Genomic DNA, 13,252 nt, shown 5'->3' with positions numbered 1-13,252 from the left:
GCACCTCAGGCCCTTCCCGAGTCAGCCCTGCTGCCCTTAGTGAGGAGGCTATTGACCTCATGAGATCCCTCACTGTTGGGCAGTCTACCATTCTGAATGCCATCCAGGGTGTTGAGAGGCTTTTCCAACAAACAAATACATACCTGGAGGGCATTCATTCTGGTCAGGCAGCACAACAAAAAGCGTTTCAGGCTCTGGCCTCAGCACTGATGGCAGCTATTGTCCCTGTGTCCAGCCTCTCCCCTCCAACCTCCCCCACCCAGACCCAATCCCCTGTACCTCAGCCTATCCCAAGCACACCATCAGACCAGCATGCACACAAGAGTGGCTCAGGCAAACATAAACACCACACATCCCACAGGTACTCACACAAGCACCATACCCATGCACACATACCAACATCCACTTCCTCCACTGTGTCCCCCTCCTCCACATCTTCCTCCTCCCTCCCTGTCTCATCTCCACTCACACCTGCATGCACTACATCCTCAGCCACTACCTCCATCACCAGCACGCCCATCACCACACACCGCTTACGTGCACTCACCACTCCCACTACCAATCACACATCCCTAGTGTCCTCTACCAGTGTGTCTGTGAGCCCTCCTCCCAAACTACACAAACGCTGGCACACACCCACCCAACAGCCATCCACTTCACAACAGCCTCCAGCCCATGCACCTTCACCCAAATTCAGCAGACATACACCTCCTACAACCACTACCTCTTCCTCCACTCCCAAACCCCCTCCATCTACCCGTCCCAGTGTATCTAAAAAACTTTTCCTGGCAAACCTTGACCTCTTCCCTTCACCTCTCCCCCGTCCTTCCCCTAGGCCCTGGCTTTCCAGGTACCAGCCCAGCACCTCAGCCACCATATCCCCAGGCACTGTGGTGCGCCAACTATCAGGGCTGCTTTGTGCCACGTAGCGAGGGCAAGGACATTTCGCCACCTGCCAAGGTGAAAAAGGTGCCCACATCCCGGAGGGAGAAGCCGAAAACACCAGCCACCAAGGGGTCAGCGAAAACGAAAGGGGATAGTGGCAAGACAACTGCGCCACCATCAAAGGTGGGGAAGGGCCAAAAACAGAAGGGCAGGTTAGGAGAGGACATGATGGCACCGACTGCGGGACCAGTGTCACACCTTCTGTCCACGTCCACGCCAACCTGTACGGCGGCAAACACCACCACCTGCACCTCCACCTGCACCGCCTCCAGCGCGTCTACATCCGCTGCAACAGTCTCCAGCCTCTTCCCCGGTGGGCAGCCGTCCGAGGCTGCAGGAGACATCCTGCTTTCTCCCTCAGCAGGTGCTGACACATGCCCGCCGCCACAGACCCCACCGCCAGCACCGCCGCCACAGACCCCACAGCCAGCACCGCCGCCATAGACCCCACAGCCAGCACTGCCGCCACAGACCCCACAGCCGGCACCGCCACCATAGACCCCGCAGCCAGCACCGCTGCCACAGACCACGCCACCAGCACCGCCGCCACAGACGCAGCAGCCCGCACCGCCGCCACAGACCACGCCGCCAGCACCGCCACAACAGACACCTCCGCAAGCAGCGGCCCGCGACGGTCCTCGGACAGTGGCACCACCGCTGACATGCCTACCATCCCCAGTGGTCAATCGTCCAAGGCTGGTGGTGAGTTCCAGGACCCTGGGCAGCTTCCATGAAGCATTACTGTCATCACTGTTGTCACCTGCAGGTGGAATGCGAAGCCGCAGCAGTGTGGGGTATGTCGCTGCCTCCATGGCGTATCATGCTACCTGTACCTTGGCAATCTTGTGGCACACACACCCAGGTGAAGGGCCACACTGCACGTGGAGCACTCTGGGCACCAGGCCCCCTCCAGAACAAGTGGAGATTGACATCCACTACCTCAGTCCTTGGCAGGATGAAGCACTCTGGGCACCCCCTCTAGAACCAGTGGAGATTGACATCCACTACCTGAGTCCTTGGCAGGATGAAGCACTTTGGGCACCAGTCCTCCTCCAGAACCAGTGGAGATTGACATCCACTACCTGAGTCCTTGGCAGGATGAAGCACTCTGGGCACAAAGCCCCCTCCAGAACCAGTGGAGATTGACATCCACTACCTCAGTCCTTGGCAGGATGAAGCACACTGGGCACCAGGCCCCCTCCAGAACCAGTGGAGAGATACATCCACTTGAGATACTGTGGCTTTGCACTCCCCAGGATAAAGCAGTGGGCAAACCACTCAATGGAGAGACTTGAGAGACTGTGGCATTGCACTCCCCAGGATAAAGCAGTGGGCAAACAACCCACTGGAGAGACTTGGGAGACTGTGGCTTTGCACTCCCCAGGATACATCAATGGGCATGGAGCACCCTCGTGCAGCAGTGGCGTTGTGCGTTCATCTGGCTGAGGTGCCCTCCCTCCCCCTGAGGTGCCTGTTTCATTTCGATCTGATGCCCCTCCAGTGTTCTCTCCGTTTCCAGTCAGGTATCATGTGTGGGCTTCACCCATGCATTTTGGGCCCCGTGGCCCACGGACAATGATTGGTGCAATATCCGGACTTCTGTACATAATTGTGTTTACTGGATTTTGAACTTTGATAATGAGATTTTACATGATTACATTTGTTCAAATTAATTACTTTTGTCCTTGCATTCTTACAGGGTGTGGGGGGGTTTATGTGTACTGTTGCTGCATGTATCTGTGTGTATGGTGTTGTGGGTGTGGGTGGGGGAGTTGCGTGTTGCGTGTGTGTGTCACTCTCTTTTCCCTCCCCCTTCCCCTATGTTGTAGGTGCAGTACTCACCGTGGTTGTGGCCGCCGTCGTTGGTGCTCCTGATAGAAGAGAAGGAAGACCAGCCTCCTCAGTATCTGCAATTCGGGCTCCATGGCGTCCTGGTTCCTCGTGGGGTGTGGAGAGGTGGGTGTTTTCCCTTCTGTGTACTGTTTCCGCAGTGTTTTTGTTCGTGTTGGTTCAGCCTCTTAAAAGGTGACGGATAGGCATCTTGTAATAGGGTGGGTGGTACATTGTCTTCCGCCTGTCTGTTGGCGGTTACCGCCGCGCTGTTTGTTTGTACCGCTGTGGCGGTCGGAGCGTTAAAGTGGCTGTCTATGTTGGCGGTTTCCGCCATGGTCATGATTCCATTTTTTTCTGCCGGGCTGTTTGCGGTATTACCGCCGCTTTAACACCGACCGCCAGGGTTGTAATGAGGGCCTTATTCTTTTTCACTGGTAGTGCAAGGGAGTTACCAGCTGGGCTGTGAAGTGTCTGCTTTTCAGGGCAGTCATATAAAAATAAATCATTAGGGACAGTCTGGGTATTTCTAAAATCTATATTTTGAAAGCACCATTTTATCTGAAACCTTTTCACACATTTGATAGCAGTCTGTCTTATACAGTGTGTAATGCAATTTTAACATAATGACTTACATGTTCTCAGTGCTTTCCGTCACATGCCGTTCCCTTGTAGTGCTAACAATACACTAGTCACTATTCTCCATTGCACCAACCAAGATGGTATTCTGTGGTTTTCTGGTTACACACAGACTTCTGCAGTGCATTACCTAATGGAGGGTTCATAATATACAATAGTGCTCTGGCCACTGATTAACCTAACTTTTTAACATGTATTTTTCATTTAAGCAATTACTTATTTTATATGTGCCTACGTGAAAGTGTAAGACCAAAAAACGTACTGAATATATTTTTTTAAACACCTTTGACTCCCACCCCACCCTTACTGACCCCACCCCATTTCATGAAGAATCACAGTTCCCATACTTCTTTTAATACAGTTCGACCACTGCTTTAAGCCATTTCTGATGCTCTCAGTTTCATCTACCACTATCTCCCTTCTTCTGCTCCTCGCTCTTTTGTGTATTGCTATTTGTCTCTTCTCACCCTTTACTTCCTGTGTGTATCCTTCCTCGTATCTCTTTCCTTTATCTCTTCCTAGCCTCCACTCTCCATTGCCTCTATTTTCTTGTTAATTTTAATTCTAAATTAGCAATTTGCATTTCAATACCCTATGTGCAAAGTGATGCAGCCTAAAGCCATTACTTAGAATTGACAGAAAAGGTCAACCTTGACAGCTTGACAGCTACAATAACTGAAGTACTTTAGATGGATTGTGAAAGAGGTCAGAGATTCTTACTCTACACTCCTGTGATGCTTCTTTTCCAGTCCACCAGTGATGTGATCATGCAACCTGAGGCACATTTCTGGGTGCACAGCTGTAGACAGGTGAACAGGAGATGGAGGCCTTGCCAGCGGGGGAGAGGCACTGTTTAGTTAGTCTTCACAGCAGAGAGACTGAGCATCATTGCACCCAAACATGTTCTGATGCTTCTGCTTCTAAGCACTGCCATGTGAAAAATGGTCAAGAATGAAGTCTGAAAAGGGCATGGTCAGAATTCAAACTCTGCCTCTATTGAATTCTTCTCCCTTTCCTCTACCATACATTACAGCAGAAGGCCCAGAAAAGGCCCAGATGTGCTATAGGTAAAGTCTGCCAATAGGGCAATTGCATGCACATACACACTTAAGTGCAGGGTGTTCACAAGAGCAATGGTGATGTGCAGACAATGCACTGAAGCCACGGAGCCACTGTATCCCTGTGAGGGCTTCAAAACTCCTGCATTTAGATAACGATTACTTGACCACGCCATGACTCTAACTATGTGATGCGTCCAGAGAGCTGGTGAAGCTGGGCAGTGGGCTTGATTGACCAGAAGAAGTGCTTATCTTCTGTAAAAAAACACAACACAAATGCTAGTGCTTACCTCCACAGTCCGGTTCAGTGTGAGAAAATGTGTCAAAGGCTCTCTCTGGTCAGCAGCAGTGTCAGAGGCACTATTGCCAGAGTAAACCAATTTAAAAATTAAACTGGCTGCTTTTGTGAAATGCAACCAGCCTCGTTGAGTGCCTCATACTCTGGTGGTCCCAGTAGAGCTAATATGCTTGACAAATGCAGTTTAGTGTGGTGATGCAGACACCTACACTATAATGCGTTAGCCTAACCCCTGATGCGTGGTTTGGCTAGGCTGGAATCACTGTGTCAACTACTCTTTTTTGGTTGAGCGTAAGCGTACAACCTCTTGTATACTTTTAAGTATACTTATACTGTGGCCTTAAAGCAATATCATTTGTTGGTTGCAGTGTCCTTTGAAAATCCTTGCTCGCTAGTGGTCAGTTCTGCTTCTTTGTCCCTCCTTTTTCTCTTTCAGAGAAGGAATCCGCTATTGTATAATTCCACTTTGTTTCTTTATCTGTTGCTCTGAGGGGCTACTTTATTTATTTTCTGCTCCTGTTACACTGAAGGCTGATAGCTGCTTGCATTTCATTGCAGCATTAGTCCTTCCCACCTCCTCCCTTGTCGCTGACATTTTTCTTTAATTAGTATTAATTGTCATTTTGTGCACAAACTCCACTGTTACTTTTTTGTTAACATCAGCGAGGTGTCTGATTCGCGGCCACCACGCTTCATCTTTAATCATGGCTGCTGCTTCGGGAGACCACGCAACTTTCTTTTGTCCTGGCCGGCTCGCTCTCCAGGTATTACAAGATAAGCGCACAAGGCTGATGAGGTGCATTCCTTCTGTGCTGCTTGTTCCTCTAGCCTGCGGATTTGTGGTACAGAGCTGGGACCTTCATTGTTAATAAAAGAGGGGGTGAAATTGCCCCGATGTTGATAAGTGCTCAGCTGCCGGAAGTACGTAGTTCAAGTCCCACTTTCTCTCCCTGGTGATGCCACACGGCCATTGGCTGAGCCTTGCAAACAGAGAGGCGGTGCCCTGCCTCCTCCCAGGGTTATGTTTTTTATCTTGTACGCGAAAGCTGAGGTACAGTGGATGGCGGTGCTGGAGCCCTCTACATGGCCATGGCCTGACAGGCTCATGCCTCGCTGGAGTTACAGGTAACGTGCAGTGGCCAGGAAATTCTGGGAAAAGGGAACTACAATACTGTCATCTAATATTTCTTCACGGGAAGCATGGAACTGGAGTACGCTCACTTCCCTAGAGTGAGACAGCTGTCCTTTGACTGTTTCTCATCAAGTGCCGAGCTTAGTTGGCATTGTAACTGTCTCGTAATGGCAGGCTCGCAGGTGCAGGTGTACCCAGTGTTGTTTAATACAGGTACTGAACCCTACCAGCAGTGGAGCTGCAATTGTGTGATGCTATGCATGGAGGTGGGGCGTGGAGCCGGTGTTGTTGAGTTATGGGCCTCAGCAGGAGTATAGTGGTGCTTCCAGACAGCTTACACCTGGCTGCACTCCAGACTGGTGTAGTGTGCTTTCTTATAAGCCCTGACCATAGCCCAGTGTTAGTGATGCAGTGCCATCTATGCTTTTTCACGTCTGTGGGAGTAGTTTGCACTGTCACCAGTGCCTGCTGTCAATGTTCTACAACCCCTTGGTGTCAAGTTTTTACAGAGTTTTCCTATGGTACTGCTCCCTTTCCCTACTTTGTGCACATTACAACAGTAAATAAGCTATGCAAATATCATCACGCCACTGCATACAAAAAACAAACGTCAATAGTTCAAACTTTCACAAATGCGAGACCTATTGCATTACAAATGCTTGTTTTCATCTTTTTTACAAGTCCAACAGATGAATAGTACAAATGTTAACTTAAGTCAGCCTGTTCATGCACATAATTAGGGGCAAGCACCCTGGCATAGCTTTACATAGTGGTATTAAGTTATTACAGATATTGTCTCAGTCCGTCCCCCCTCCCATTCCTCCAAAGCACATTACAAGTTATATAGCCAAATAAGCCAGGATGGGTCCTGATTGCTAATTCATGTGCCCAGTCTTTCCTTCTCCGTTTCCACTTGTATGTGACCATTTGTTGCGAGGTCATCTGCCATCTGAGTCATCATGGCCATCCAGGCCCTAAGGTCTTCTGCTCTTTCATCTATGGGCATGCGGTTTAATTTTAGTTCTTCAGCTAAAGCCAATTCCAGTGTGTTTTGTATTGATTTATGTACTTTGGGAACTTTCTCGGCTACCCAGTGTATTGCTATATAGCATTTCCCCAGTAGGAGACCTGGGAGCATATTTACAGGCCCCTAGCGCCACTGGAGCATCACTTTTTGTAACGTTACTGTTTGTGAAGCTCCGGTGGTGCTGTGCACTGCACCATATTTGCAAGGTGGTGTTAAGCCACTTAACACTGCCTTGTAAATATGGGCCCCTCCAATGCAGTTTTTTGTGGCATGTAAAGCATATAAAAATTACAAAACAGTAAATAAGAAAAACACAAAACAGAGTAAAAACCCAACACCAATTTATAAACATAAATTATATTTTTCTCTATAAAATGACACTAAAATGAAAATAAATCCAGTAAAGGGAACCAGAGATATGAATTTGTTAAATAATAATTTTCTTTTTTGCGCATAGAAACTAAAAGTGCCAAACTGGACATCTGATTGCTCTCGCCCGGGGCAAAGTCAAAATTTGTGGCTGATCGCGATGGAGCCATGCTTGACTACAGTGAGTGGGAGGCCTTGTTCAAAGTTTTACCTTCTGACTTAGGCCCTCATTTTGACATTGGTGGAAAAAACACCTACAGCCACCGTGACAGCTGGCAACATACCCCCATGGCGGCTGTCATACGTCCACCAGATTATGAGCACTGCCTGACTTCGGCAACAATAAGGGAGGAAATCCGGCAGTGCTCATGGTGGTGGACAGTGGTTAGCTGGTGGGGGCATCCTGCTGGCGGGAGGCTGCTGGCGGTAGCACCACCCCTTGCTGTTACCTGCTGGATGACCTCCTCACCGGACGAGGTAAGTTGTGCATCCGACAGGGGAGGGATTTGGGAGGGTCAGGGGTGTTGTGTGTGTGTGTGTGTGTGTCTGAGTGTGTGAGTGCATCTGTGTGTGTTCTGTTGTTTGTGTTGTATGAGTGAATACATGTAAGAATGGTGAAGTGAGTGTGTGTCTGCATGTCAGTGGGAATGTGTGAAAGAATGTGTGTGAGTATGTCTGGAAGTATGTGTGTTTAAATGCGTGTATGGCAGTGTTAGCGACTGGGTGTATGCGTGGTGCATGTGGGTGTATGCGGGGTGGGGGTGTGTGTGTATGGATCCGGGGGCGGGAGGGTGAGTTTGGATTGTGGGGAGTTTCAGGGGAGTGCTGGGGGGGTGGAGACCTGCCTGCTGATGACTGGAAAGGAATTCCCTGTGAACGATAGGGCCTACCGCCATGGTTTTCATGGCATTGCTAACACCACAAAAACCATGGTGGTAGGCCGGCTTATAATGCCAAGGGCTGTACTCTGTGGGACGCTGGGTCAGAGATTCACATCTCCCGCCCGGTGGATAATACCGCCCTGCCGGTATGAGTGGAGAAGTGGGGGGTTGGCTGGAGCCAACCCGCCAATCTCATAATGTAGCGGTATGTACTGCCAGCCTCTTGGCGGTACTACCGCCACATTAACCCTGGTGGTCGAAGACTGCCAGGGTCATGATGAGGGCCTTAGTCTTTTTCTTGAAGTCACAAGTCTGATCTGACCTTCCTGGAGCCCTCTTCAGATACACGTTGCAGTAAACCTCCGTGAAGGATTCTATGTTCGGACTTAGATGATTTTCGTGTGACGGAAATCTTCATCCGGGATGAACTTGAAATTGAAGCCGACCTCCTGAGAGCCCTCTTTGGATACACTGTGCGGGAAGCCTCGGTCAACTTCTTACGTTTGGACTTAGATAAATCTTTGGAGCTTTTTCTCTCTGATGTGGAATGACACTCAACAGCAATCCGATTTCGAGACAACACCATCGGATTGTCTTTTCAGTGGGATGAACCAGCAAGTCAGGGCAGGTCGCAGTCAACGTAAGCCGGCTTGACTCACGACATCAGGTCGTTCCACTTATGGAACTTTTATCCAAAGTTGCTCCAGACTTCTGTATTTTCTTCCAGAAGGTCTTTGAAGGTCCCTTAGAAGTCCATAACTCACCCCAGGGTTCCAGAAGCTCTGAGTTGCTCCTTGAGGGTTAGGACTCCAACTCCCAGACTGCACCTGGCTCAAATCCATAAATGACCCCTGGTCACTTGTCAGCTGGTCGATTTCTTCAGGGCTTTATGCAGGGGACTCTGGTCAGCTATTTTCTACCTGTAGCAAACAGGGAGTCCCTTCTTGAAGCAGTTGAAGACAGGCAAAGTCCTCTCCCCCATCCTTTTTCACCATCTGCTGAGGCAGATCTCCTCCTACCAGATGCTTAATTTGTGCCAGCCCAGACCACTTCACACCTCATCCTTTTTATTTTAAAACAAAGTATCCGCTTGTTAGCCTATGGAGCTTATTTACTACAATAGGGGAAAACAAATGTAGCTATTTTTTCTCACTGGGCTTATAAAATATCGTGTATAAAGTCCCTGCTCATAGTTACACTGCACCCAACCTTAGGGGTACCTAGGGCATACATTAGGGGTGACCTATATGTATAGTAAGGTAGCTTAGGACCTTGAAAGTACTTTTAATTCCAAAGTAGAGTTTTACTTAGGGTTACCTTTAACTTAAAAGCAGCCAGCAAGGCAAGGCCTGCCTTTAAAATGACTCTGGTCACCACAGCAGTGCACCTATGGGTGCACTACCTATGCCGGGGTCTCTAAACCTACATGCCCTTCCATAAACTGGAGACTTATAGGTTGGTTGATACAGCCAATTATAATTAGCCTAAACTGCATAATCCATTTTACAGAGAGCTCTGGCCCTGTGACTGGTTAACAGTACCCTGGGCACAGTCAAGAGTCAGTAACCAACAGTATCTGTCCAAAACATTTGGGGGTGACCAGGTCAAAAAGGATGACTTATCTACACCAAGCCTGTTGTGTTTTGAGTTGCATGGACAGTCGGTCATCAATTAGTGCTTAATACATATGGGACACCAGTCCTCTGCCCATGCCTCGACCTAGGAGCAGTTCCATCATGTGTGACGTTGGTAGTCAGGAGGTCCGTCCAAATCTCCCTAGATATGCGTGCTAATTTAGTGGATTGTACGAATTATCCTACGGTGACATCAAAGCTCTCTGTGGTCACCCACCAGAGTGCATCCTTCCTCACTCCAGGCACCCAGCATCATGACCAATCTTATTTGGAAAAACTGCTCAAACCAATCTAGTGGCAGGGGTCTGCTATAGGACGGACACTTCAGCACCCATCGAAACACTAAAGGTGTGTGGGGGGGGGCACCCATTAGATTGCACATTCCCAGACCACCACCACATGTCAAACCACTTCTGGGGAATTAATCTTCAGAGTCTTTTGAGCCCAGCAGGACGTAGACTAATAGCATTCTCTCCTCTCCAGTTCCCTGGAGAGTCCAGGTTCCAGTTGGATATCTCATCACTCCACTTAGCAGCAGAGGTGAGATGCCACGTAATTGAGTTCCTGGTCTGGAAGATCAAGACCGCCTTCCTCCCTACTTAGTTACAGCACATCCAGTCAGACTCTGTCCCTTTCACCCTCTCAGACTAAGGAAACCAAGAGGCTATTCAATGCACAAAAGGTCTCTCTTGGTGTTAGGTATAAGAAAATAAAGCACCTGGGTAATCAAAACACTTTTGCAAGTGCCACCCTAACCATTATCAGTAGGGGGGTATGTTTCAGAAGGTTATCGCAGCCCTCAGTCCCCAGGTGACTGTGCCAACATTCAGTTGAGCGTGCAGGGTGGCATTGTTAATTACCCAGATACCCAAATATCAATCAAAACGGTCTTCACTCTCACAGCATCACAACGTTTGGTCATTCCATCTGTGTGTGTCTCCCAGAAATTTGCACATGGGTAGAGCACTGTTTTCTATATAACGTTTTTTCCAATTCCAACATAAAAGCCTCTATTTCCGAAAGAGGGTATGGACAGACTCCTCTGGGCGAGTGAAATATACCAATATATCATCAGCATACATAGAAGCCACATGTATTATGTTCTCCATGGTCATACTCCAGGGTTGCATTATCAAGTGCAATCTTATGGCCAGAGGCTCTATTGCCAAAGCAGAAATTAGAGGTGACAGGGGGAAACCCTGTCTCGTGCCCCTCTCTTTAGTCCATTGTGGTGAGACACTACTGCCCAATAAAACCCTCACAGTCGAGTATACAAGAGGCGTATGCATTTCCGGATATTTGTGCCAAACCGCAGTGTAGCTACAATAGCAAATATATATTGCCAGCTGAGGGAATCAAAGACCTTCTCAATGTCAAGGGCCCGGCGACGCATCCCTCATACATGCCAGGTCATGTCTCAGATGCCAGATGTGATTAATCCATATTGGCCTTCGTGTATGAGGGGCCCCACTGTGGGCAGGAGTCAGTTCGCTATCATTTGGGAGAACACCATTGTGTCCATGTTCAAAATGGATAGGGGCTGGTAAGAGGCAATCTCCTTTAGGTCTTTATCCAGTTTTGGTACTATAAATATTATTGCTTCCCTTATGGTAACTGGCAAGGGTAGAATGCAGTAAGCCTCAAGGTAGACGTCCAGGAGTTTTCCACCAGAATCAGTGTAAGTCTGGTAGAATTCAGATAGGTAACCAACCCCCCCCTGCTGTCTTACTTGTTGCCAAGTCACTTATGTCAGCTAGGACTTCCTCCCTGATGATCTCTACCTCTATCCTTACTTGATTCTCCTTCTAGAAATTCTGGTGTGGATCGAAAGCCTTACATGCAATTTTCTTTGTTTACTTCCAGCCTCTTATAGAGTTGGGTCAGGTAGTCCCCAAGGACCACGTTTATCCTTGTTTGTGTCACAGCTTTCATCCCATTTGGCTTGGTTACGGATAGGATTAAATGGTAGGTGTTCTCCCTTGATTAGAGCCAAGTAAGGAGTCAGTCTGATTCATCCCCTTCAGCATGTAGCTTCTGTCGATGTTCTTAAAGTGTGTGCTTGTCTAATGTTTCCCAAAGGGCCACTATTTCATGGTCAAGTTCCAGGAGGGTTTTAATGGAGATTGGTCCACAGTTTTCCTAGTATGAGGAATATGTTGAGGAGAGAATCTGCTATCTCCATTTCTTCTTTCTTGTCAGTTAAGATTGTCTCTTGCAGCATGACACCACACATGCTTTGTCACCAGAGGTAAATATGGACCATATATTGTTTTGTATAGGCATTTAGGCCTCTGATATTCCAGGTGACTTTATGGAGCTCCTTTATCTGAGCACTGTTCATAAGTAATGGATGAATTCTAGGACTGTTGTGCCATCTACCCACTTGGTGCAGTTAGCACAGGAATCTATCAGGGGAAATAGACTGCCATTGAGCTGTTGTCCAGTTCCTATTTTACTTTTCCATGGATACTCAGCCCAGTGTGCATGAGCTGCCCAACCACCCTCCCAACTTCTCTTGTAAACACTCTTAAAACTGGTGCTTTTCCATATCTCCCCCTCCCAGGGTGTGAATGTAGGAAATGGTTCCTATGAGTGTTGTCCACCTACAGAAGCACTCCTAACTGTGCAGTGGATGAGCTATCAGCCTCTAGGTCCATCCACCAGAGTACTGGCTGTGCCCACCGGGACCAAGACATCCTTGGTGTCCCTATTTATTGAATTAAGGCCATATGGGTGCTTAGTGTTTCATCAGCTCTAGATACTTAACTATGGACTGCATCCACAAACAACCTCGTGGCTTAACATAATAGGAGATGTGGTTCTCCCCCTTAGAGCCCATCTGATTTTTCAAGCACTTTTCCTCATGTCTGTTGTGGAGTCAATGTGCAGGGAGTGGTCACAGCTCATGAGCCATTTCAAATATCTCACCTGTATATGAACAACCCCCAACAGCTTGCCAATCTCCAGCCAAGGAGTTAATCAAAGGGTTCAGTCCATACATATTGCAGGTATCTCCCATTCAGTTTGTTGGTGAGCCTAGGGTCTCTTCACCAGTGCAAGAACTTCCAGTATTTCCATCACTTGGGCAGTCACGGGAATCATTGCCAAGGCGCCATCTTATTGCACCACTATCAACTAGGCCTGTTGGTGCTTTTAGTGTCATGCTCCCGGCGGCACATTTGGAGCCAGTCGCCACTCCTGTGGGTATTCTCCTGCCACTCCAACCCCTTCTCCAGACCAGTAAGGAAGTGTACCTGGCCTCCATGCATGACAGGTAGCTTTGCTGGAAACAGTAGCATGAAGTAAATCTTTAAACTGTCTCAGATTCAGTTTCACCATGCCATGACTTTCTTTGTGACTGAACGGTTTTGGTTGTGCAGGAATGATGCAGATGCTCTGGCCATCAGACCTCACGTCTTTCTGCACCCTGGCCCATTTC

The 13,252-nt window shown here is 48.3% G+C and overlaps 1 protein-coding gene across 1 annotated transcript in view; it reads left to right on the top strand.

Annotated features, from left to right (window-relative positions):
• Nucleotides 1–13,252, top strand: part of LOC138247388 (CD209 antigen-like protein C) — a 177,705-nt gene that overhangs the window by 40,600 nt on the left and 123,853 nt on the right. The window lies entirely within an intron of this gene.

This window comes from Pleurodeles waltl, chromosome 7 (genome assembly GCF_031143425.1).
Source record: "Pleurodeles waltl isolate 20211129_DDA chromosome 7, aPleWal1.hap1.20221129, whole genome shotgun sequence".
Taxonomy (NCBI): Eukaryota; Metazoa; Chordata; class Amphibia; order Caudata; family Salamandridae; genus Pleurodeles; species Pleurodeles waltl.
The sequence above is the reverse complement of the archived record's forward strand: the minus strand, read 5'-3'. Positions and strand labels throughout refer to the sequence as shown.